Here is a 9205-nt window from a genome sequence, read left to right on the forward strand (position 1 = left end):
CAGGTTTTCTTCATTTCAATTTATGTGAACTTTCACAGTCATTGTACTTTTTGATCTGTGAATTTACTCCAACCCAAGTGAGCTAAAATAAGTATGTCTGTCTTACATATTTCTTAATAAAGCAAGCCTTGATTATGCCAATGAAAACAAATAGTGTGGGAAAGTTTTAGTGTGTGTATTTTTTTTTAAGTAAACTACAAGCACAAACAGTAATTACATCCAGACAACCAATTAATTGGTTTAAATCTTTTAAAGAAAAAAATATTAGGCAACTCAAAATAAACCAAGCTATCACCCATTTTTCTTAATGCTGTTTGGTCAGACAAACTATGATAACTAGCTATGAGATCCATTAATTATAGCTTCTGGGGAACAAATTTCACTTCAGATTTTTACTTCATTTTTACAAATGGTTTTGTTTGAAGTTTTCATCTGTCAGCTGAGTTTCTAATGATAAAGGAGGAAATCCAACCTGCATTAGCATTTAACACCATAATTTGTGATACTGTGCCAAGTGTTGGAGCAATAATTCTGTAATATTATAAGAATTAAAAGAGAGTCTCTCTTGGTTGAAACATTAGGGGCCTATGGGCTTCTGGGGAAATTCCAGCATTTTAGCTCAGTTGTATCCAAATGACCATAAATCTATCACATTTTATACAGATTCAGAACACGTCTCTCCTGTTTATGCCTCTATGGAATAGTTTTAGCACAGAATTTATGTTGGTTTAAACCAAACGATCCCTTTAATTTACAAGAACAAGGCACATTTTGATATCACCCCACCAATAATGGGATTTGTCCTTACTAAGATGTGCACGAAACAGATGTTCCTACTCCTCTAAAACACCTGTATTCTTCAGTATCAGTGACAAAGAAAGCACAAGGAAACTCAGAGATGCCCTGATTCAGATACCCCTTTTCAATACAACTTTAGGAAAGTTCTGTACCGCATGCATTGCTATTTTCTTTTCTAAAACCAGGTCTCATTTTAAATCAATCCTTACCTGATAAGAGTGAAACTGTTATACTACATCTCTAATTACTGAAGACATATGAGATTACATTAACAAGAGTTAATTATGGGGGTACTAAATGAAAGATAACTAAAGCATAAGAAAACCTGTGACTTCTATTCCGTCCTCCAGGAAGGGGAAGCACAAGCCATCTTTTGTAAGACCAGTGTTGAATAGAAATAGAAATACAAATAAAATACAGCAGAATGGAAAATAATAATTTATAAAGTCCCAGTCTAATATAATACATACATTGACATTTAATTCTATGTGTACAGGTAGAAAACCTGAAGTTTAAATCAAATAAACAATTGCTATTGTTAAATATTACATCTAGTGCAAGAAATGGAAATACATACACTACTTTCTGTCAGCTATAATACTGTCAAATTTAATGGGAACTTTGCCAGATTAACAGTTGCAAGCCTCATTTCATCAATCTTACATTTCTCTCCGATGACCTCTTAAATCCCACCTGTAAGCTCAGTAGCAAAGTAAAATAAATTTCATGGCTTAGCCTGAAATGCCAACTGCTGGGTGAACTTTGAGTCTAAGACGTTGAGCAAAACGGATACAACTTTTTATTAGAATTAGTGTGTTCCAAGTGGGTGGAAATCAGTAACTAGGAGCCTCTTCTTGTAGCTCTCATTTATGCAGAACTCCCTACTGACTCGAACAAAGACAGCTGAATCAGGCCCCACATTCCTTCAAACGTTGTGTCAGCAAGGGATTGGGTGGCTCTGCCTCTGTTTTCCATCCCAGTATTCCTCTAGCTATGAGATGTCTTGGTTGATAGGGAGTTGCCCCATGATGCAGTTAAAATAATAAAATAGGTAATAAGAGACCGGGGATTAGACTCTGAACCCACTACATTCCATTCGCAAGGCCCTTCCTTTGAGAAATAACATTATGAGAGCATTGCATACATCTCTCATAGAATCAATGATGAATTTAGGTTGGAAGGGACTCGTGGAGGTCATTTGGTCTAGTACCCTGCCCAGCACCCTGCTCAGGTCCTACCCAGCTGAGTTCTGAACATCCCCAAGGACAGACACTCATGTTTCCAGGGTAACCTGGTCAGTGGTTTTACAACCCTCGTTGCAATTCATTTTTTCTTCATACTTAGTAGGAATTTCTTTTGTTGGAACACGTGCCTGTTGCTTCTCCCCCTGCCACTGCTCACCCCGAAGAGTCAGGCTCTATAACCTCAATATCCCAAAGAGAACAGTAAGATCCTCCTTAACTGCTGCTTCTTAAGGCTGAATGAACCCTCTCCTCATTTGGGGATTTTTCTTTTCCTTCCCCCCCGTCTGCTGAAAGTATTAAAACTGACTTCCTGAGGATCACTGGAGGGTTGTTTTATCAGCTTGATAAGTTTCAGCAGCCAGGCTTCATCACCTCAAAATGCCCCTCAGATGCAAGGTCTTTTATACGCAACACTAGACAGAACATGATCCATTTCATAATGCATATATCTTCAATATATTGCATCTTGCACTTCCAATATTGTTACCTGGGTATATTCAGTCCCCAGAAGTCAACAGGAAACTCCTATTAGCTTTAAGATTATTTTGTTTCGTTATTAACCCCTTCTCATTTATCTATTGGCTCAACTCCCGTCAAGCTGATTGTGTCCTAAAACAAATAGCTATAAAGCATATAAATAATGCAAATAATCAGGTTGCCCTTCTTTATAAGGAAACAGGAAATAATAATTGCAGCTAATTCAAAAATATGTTCATTTTACAAGTAGCCAAGTGAAGTTAAGGAAGCTCGTTGAGTAAGAAGTTCTAATAGGTTCCAAATATTGTGGCTCAACTTGAATGGGGGAAGCAATTCTAACATTAAAAAAAAAAAAGCTTAAAAAAATACTGCTTCTAGAACATCCCAAGTGGTTCGCAAATTATCAACACCAGATCCACCCAAAATTTCTGTTACGGGGTGGAGTTCAGAAGAGATTGGTCTGCTACGTTTCTTTTTTAAAGGGACAGGTTTTGGCACTTTACACATTTTAAATAAGAATGTTGAAAAACGTTTTTAGCTTTGTGAACTCCTTTCAATAAAACAAACAAATGAAAAGCCCCACTACTGCAGATGAATAAGAACAGAGGTTGAACAGCAGAGGAAATGTCATCTGACACCCACAAGGAGAGCCAAGGACAAGTACTCATGGGCAGGAGATGCTTGGGAAAAAGGACATCTATATCTATCAATAGATAGATGGATATATAATAAGGCTGACTTCTCCCACTCCTGTTCATCAGTAAGAAGGAGGAAGTCTAATTTTATGGATGAAACAGTGGGTGATGTAAATAAGCAGATTCATGCTGCCTTTTCAAGATAAGGAAATCTTTCAGAGGCTCCAGTCTGGACGCATTTTATGATAAACTATTGGGAAAACAGAGTTTCCCTGCACTGCAGTGATCTGGAGAAACTTCCTCTGGCACTACAAGCCTAGTCCAAAGCCTGAGAGAATTCTTTTCCCCCCTCCACTTATTGCAGTGGACTTCAGAGCATGGCCTGACTTCAGTGTGATGAATGCCATCCCATCAGTTAAGCTAAGCTAGAGCGGTGGAGTTTCTGCAAACAGAACCTAACATGGATTCTGATTCATTATGGAGAAATGGAAATAATTCCTTCCATACAATTGGCTACAAAATCTTTTCTCCTTTTCAAACTATGCAGTCCTCTGCATTCCTTGCTCCATGCACACGGCTCTTTACTTACCTGAGTTTTTGTCAAAAACAGCAACAAGTCTGTGCAGTCCTGCTGAATATTCAGAGTCCTGCACAGTGAAAATACAAAGAGAAATCTTGGCAGTGTTGTCTAAAACAAGAAATGAATGCTTTTGAGTTTACTCCAACTTGTAAAAAATAAGTCTTTAGAATTCGCATGTGTATCATGCTCTAATACACATGTTAAATAGTGACAAATTAAGACCTAAACGTGTTATGAAAACAACCACACCATTGTATCAATTCAGTGCATCACTGATATGCACGTGTCGACAATGGTCGTTCCCCATGGAATCCTGGAAAAAGTTGATTTTACTTGGGCATCACAGCATTTGAAATCTTACAGTGTTTCCTGTGGGGTTTTTTTGGTTTTGGTTTTTGCCTCTCCCTCCTCCCTCCAACGGTATCATAAACTGTGTTTTAGGGTTAAATTGACTTAAGCAACCCTGGTAACTACTTACTCTGCTTTGATGGGTTTGTTTCACAAGCTGTTCTTCCTGTGATCAAACACTGTATGATACCAGTTGCAAGGGAAAAAAAAAAAATGGAAAAATTAAAATTAAATACTTAAGAAAACATTGTAATTTATGCCACTGGCTAAACCCCATGATATGAGAAGGGTTAGCCCTGTGCTTAATCAAATCCTATCCTGGAGAAGAAAGCTCTTCTAACACATTTGGAAGCAAATTCTGTGTTCTGTTAACTGTGCCTGAAGGACCAGGGTAGAAAGAAAATCTGAGGAACTTCTTCCACTTATGCAGAATGCAGGAGGGATTGAGCCCAGGAAGATGCTGGGAAGTACAACTGTGTGTTAATCTGTAAATCCCAGCTATAAACCCGAGTCTGCACTGTTCAATCCTACTCCTGAGCGATAGCTCACCGCCTTGTTTCAGGAAAACAGTCTGACAGCTGCCAGGTGTAGAAGTTGCTGTTCTTCAGATGATCAGCAAAATATGTTGCACAGTTGCCAGCACTTCTGCAAGAAAGCATTCAGCAGACAGTGTGGTGATTTAATTTATAGGATTGTTCATATTCCAGAAGCTCTCAGAACCCCCAACTGAGACTGTGGCCCCGCTGCACTACATTAGGAGCACAGAAAGCAAGCTCCAGACAATTAACGATTGCCATTCGACACCAGGTCTAGGCAAACTGTGGCAGTGCTGAAAACACTCGGACAGCGAGGCAGAAACATGTGCAGTAAGTACATCTCTAGCATGACTCCAGAACTTCCATTTACCGTAACTAGATTTTACAGCTTTTGGATATAAGCACTTGCATAGTCATTTTCAAGATCCATTTTCATTCTCAACAGTCTCGTTCTTCCAAAACTACAAAAAGGGATGAGAATGATACTAAGGGGGAGCGGGCAGGCCCACCTGTGGAATTGCCAGGTGTCAGGCAGGAGACCCCAAGCATCCTCGGATCCTTCCCTGCCCAGGGCCAGCTCCTTTGAGTAAAGAAACTTCCGTACCCGCTGCCTGCTTGTGTGCTTTTAACAGCTGTACAGACCATTTTATTTCAACATTACATACTTTACCTGCTTCCTACACGTGTTCATGTGAATTATTTTGATTTAGTTTGACCGCTGACACTGCTGTTGAAGAGAAGAGTTAAGAAAAAGTTAAACTCCCTGGCTGATGAATTGGTCACAACTTCCCACAGGGACTGCTCAGACATCCGCAGTGATAAATAGAGTCAAAACCTCCACTGGCTCAGCTCATGTTTATTAGAACTATCTGCTAATGACCTAAAGGGAACAATCTTGAGAAACGTAGGAAATAGTTTCCCCAGCTATTGGTTATTATAACACGCATCGCTGACACAGGCAAATAATCCCTTGTAAGAGCACTGCAGGAAGACAGGAGTTACGTTTTATGAAGGATTTTACTTTTCACATTTGGGTTCCTTCCAGCTTGGAAGGAAACCGGGATACTTAAGTTTTCCACAAAAGAAAAATCATGCAGAAAAAAGGCCAGGATTGGATCTCCTAAACTGTTTCATTTCAATTTTGACTTTTTAGAGTTGCAAAAGTTTACAAATGAAGGCTCATTTTAAAACAAAAGGTTCCACTCAAAATAGTGTTAAACTGGTTTGACTCTTGGAATGTCTCCATTTTTCTTCCATAACTAAATACGAAGACAAACAAAATTTTGTGAAGTATTTTAAGAGAACTGTATTTTCAAATGGAAAATTGTCAACATTTTCTTTATTGTCTCTATACCCGTCTTATTCCCCATTATTTTATTCCAAATATTGGTCCAAGGCATTCTAGAGGAAATCTGAAAATTTACAAGTGGGTAGTTTGAAAAGTGAATCCTCTGTCTACATTTTTCTTAATATACTCTCTGAGCAGAAAACTGAGAGGAGACAAGTGTCTTATGAGGTACCCAATCTTCTCCAAGGACATTTCACAACCTTTAAAGTACAGACTCCAGGAAGCAAAGAAAAACTTAGCCAAGAACTTACCCATTAACTACTGCTAAATTAAGCCTGTGCAGCACACCTGTATAGTGTTGATTACAACATCCGTAACTTGAGCAAAGAACCAGGGGATTACTGGAAAAGTAGAAGTTTCCATTCTGATCCTGTAGGTCCTCATCTGTTTTCCAGCTAGTGGAAGCCACATCCTACACAAAATGGCCAACTGGCAAGCTTAAAGGAGGAACCCAGTCATATGACAGTCTCCATATGTCCCACAACTTGCACAGGCCCAAACAGCCTTAGACACGCACCGAAACTGGCACGTCCCACAGAACAAACACACAGCTCCACAGATGTGACCGGGTTCTGCTGATGTTTCTGCAGCCTTGGCTGCAGGCTGAGTCACCGGGACGTTGACAGAAACATCCCTTGTAAACAGGTTTGAGGGCACATAAATGTTTCGCACACAACTCCAAGATTTTTCTGTACATGCTGATTTTGAAGCTATGGGTTCAGTTTGACTTTTAATTAAAGTCAACATGTAAAGAACAGTTCCATTTAGAGTTGCATTGGCAAGAATCCAAGTCACTGAACTAGTTTCTCTATAGAAAGAGAAGATGAGCAGAAAGGAGAAGTTACCAGTAGACTTGTTGGTTTTGTTGGTTTGCTTTTTTACACAATATTAACACTCTCCTTAAATCTATCGTGATGAAAAGTGTTATATAAAGTATATATGGTATAAGACCACTAGAGGGGAGTAAAGTAACTTAAAAGTGAATGTTTCCTCTACTTGGTTCTGCTGTACAAATTGCATTTGCACGTTAATTAACAGCTATAGTAAAGCCAGAGTATTAAAGAATTGCATTTGCTTAACATTCTAAGCAAAGTTGATTAAATAATTACAGTATTTCTGTGCCATTGTCCCCTCTCACTAGGTTGCAGGCTGACAGGGAACATTCGTCATCTGGATGAAGCCAGAACACCAGGGATGGCATTCAGCCAGAACGTTTGGCAATAGACATGAATTTCTTTACTTGTATTCAGATTTACAAAGCAGCAACGCTACATGATAGAAACAGATTCATTTAATCAAGTGTGAAAGAGGCACCAGGCTTGAAAGCTTGCCTGATAGGTGAGCATGTACAACAGGCAGGAAAACAAGAACCTTGGTTCTCACATAGATCACTGCCCAAATCTAACCAACAGTGAAATATTTACCCAAGCAACAAGAACAGAGACAGAAGCATGATTAATTTGGAAGTGCGAAGTATTCTGCATCAGAACGCTGGGTGAAATCTCACTACAGCTGCAAGTAATGTGCTCCTGTATCACTGCCAGGTTGCCATCGTCTCCATTGTAACCCATCTACACTGTGGGAGACAAGACTGTGCAGTGAATCTGCACAAAAGAGCAAACGTTTAAAATAAATTTCAATGGGAAATCTTAGCAACTCCCACAGAACAAAGGGAAACATGAGAACAGAGTTCCAGCAGCAGAAGAATGGCTTTGACAGCAAATTTTAAGGATGAATGACTGAAATATATATATGTGACTGTGTATCTCAATACTTCTGGGAAGTATACCCAGCTTGAGATTTTATGGGAAATGTGACACTATACAGTAGTAAGTAGATCTCCTAACTCCAGTGGAAAGTACCAACTACAAAGTAAAATAAAAGGTAATGGGGTAACAAGATATGAAATTCTAAAGGTGTTAAGGAAAGCCGGGGAATGCCGACAAGCCAGAGCTCTCCTTGGTTGCATATCCACAAATTACACTTACTGAAGTTGGATTTAATCACAGCAGTCTTGAAAGGCTTTCTCAATCACAGACAGGGTGTTTTTGCAAAGAATGTAGTCGTGCTGCAGAAGAGCAGACAACCAGCAGGACGAGTCTGAAAACCATCAAGCATGGCAGGACCAAGACTGGTTTAATTTCTTTTCTGTTTACCATTTTTCATCCTTTGGACTCTCTCCACGCTTGCGTGCAACACACCTATACATCTTAAAAGCTGATTTACACAAAAAAGGTTGAAAGAAGTGGTGTTACTTAAGCAAAAGAAAACTGAGTAGGAAAATAGTAGTTTTTAAGCATGACATGAAAAAAAAGGCCGTATTCCATGTCCTTGGTACGTTGGAGAAGCAGTGATGAGCTTAACTGCAGCAAAAATGTTCAGGTAAGAAAGAAAGGGAATGGGGAGGCAGCCTTCCAGCAGTAAGGGTAATACTGGAAAGGATTTGTCTGGATGGTTGTAGATAACTCCGTTATTGGAGATCTTTCAGAAGACAACAGACAAACATCCCTTAGGACCAACATCAGCACAGCTTATTCTACCTCGCAGCAGGAAAAAGGACTGCATGACCTTTCTGGAAGGGTAAAGGCGGAGAAGACCTGAGATATTATGCAAATTATAATTAATATCACGTAATATCATGAATCAGATAACAATAAAAATGGTACCTGTCACTCTGGAGAAAAAATTCATAAAGAAGAATCTATTTCCCACTAACAAATTCTCAACAGGATGGGGGAGCCACACGCAGCTCTTGAAACAACACGAAGCTCAAACAAAGTGCAAAAAAGAGAGTCCATGCAAAGTCAAGTGAAAAGTCTGAGATTAAAATTAGGTAAAGGAAAAAGAAAGAGAGACTAAGTGCAAAGAACAGAAAACTGACCAATATAAACACAAAGGGAATTTTTAAAAAAAGTACAAGGGGATAAGCCAGACTAGAAGAAAAGATAAATCTAAGAAGTGTAAAAGAACAGTAAAGCCATCAAGGAGAAATAAAAGGTAATTTAGTGGTTAAAGTACTAGCCTAAGAGTTAAAAGACCTGGTTCTTAATGCCCTGTTCAGGCTTCCTAACTTTCTGAACGAGCTACCTAACCTCTCATGGCCTCAACTGCTACTCACCTAACTATTCTTGTGAACAGCAGCTTGCTGTGATATAGGCGACAAGGTTTCAGATACGCATATATGTCTAGCAAAAATAAAGAATTTGGGAATTTAAATCTAGTTTATGAAGGACCTATGC

The 9205-nt window shown here is 39.1% G+C and overlaps 1 protein-coding gene across 1 annotated transcript in view; it reads right to left on the reverse strand.

Moving 5' to 3' along the window:
• Positions 1-4228, reverse strand: part of FBN1 (fibrillin 1) — a 153539-nt gene extending 149311 nt beyond the window's left edge. The window contains exons 1-2 of the mRNA XM_065075856.1: positions 4213-4228; positions 3744-3801 (exon numbers count right to left, since the gene is read on the reverse strand). The gene's annotated coding sequence lies outside the window, so the exon portion shown is untranslated. The remainder of the gene's footprint in view (positions 1-3743; positions 3802-4212) is intronic.
• Positions 4229-9205: the final 4977 nt, after the last annotated feature.

The sequence above is a fragment of the Columba livia genome, chromosome 11, assembly GCF_036013475.1.
Source record: "Columba livia isolate bColLiv1 breed racing homer chromosome 11, bColLiv1.pat.W.v2, whole genome shotgun sequence".
NCBI classification, from domain to species: domain Eukaryota; kingdom Metazoa; phylum Chordata; class Aves; order Columbiformes; family Columbidae; genus Columba; species Columba livia.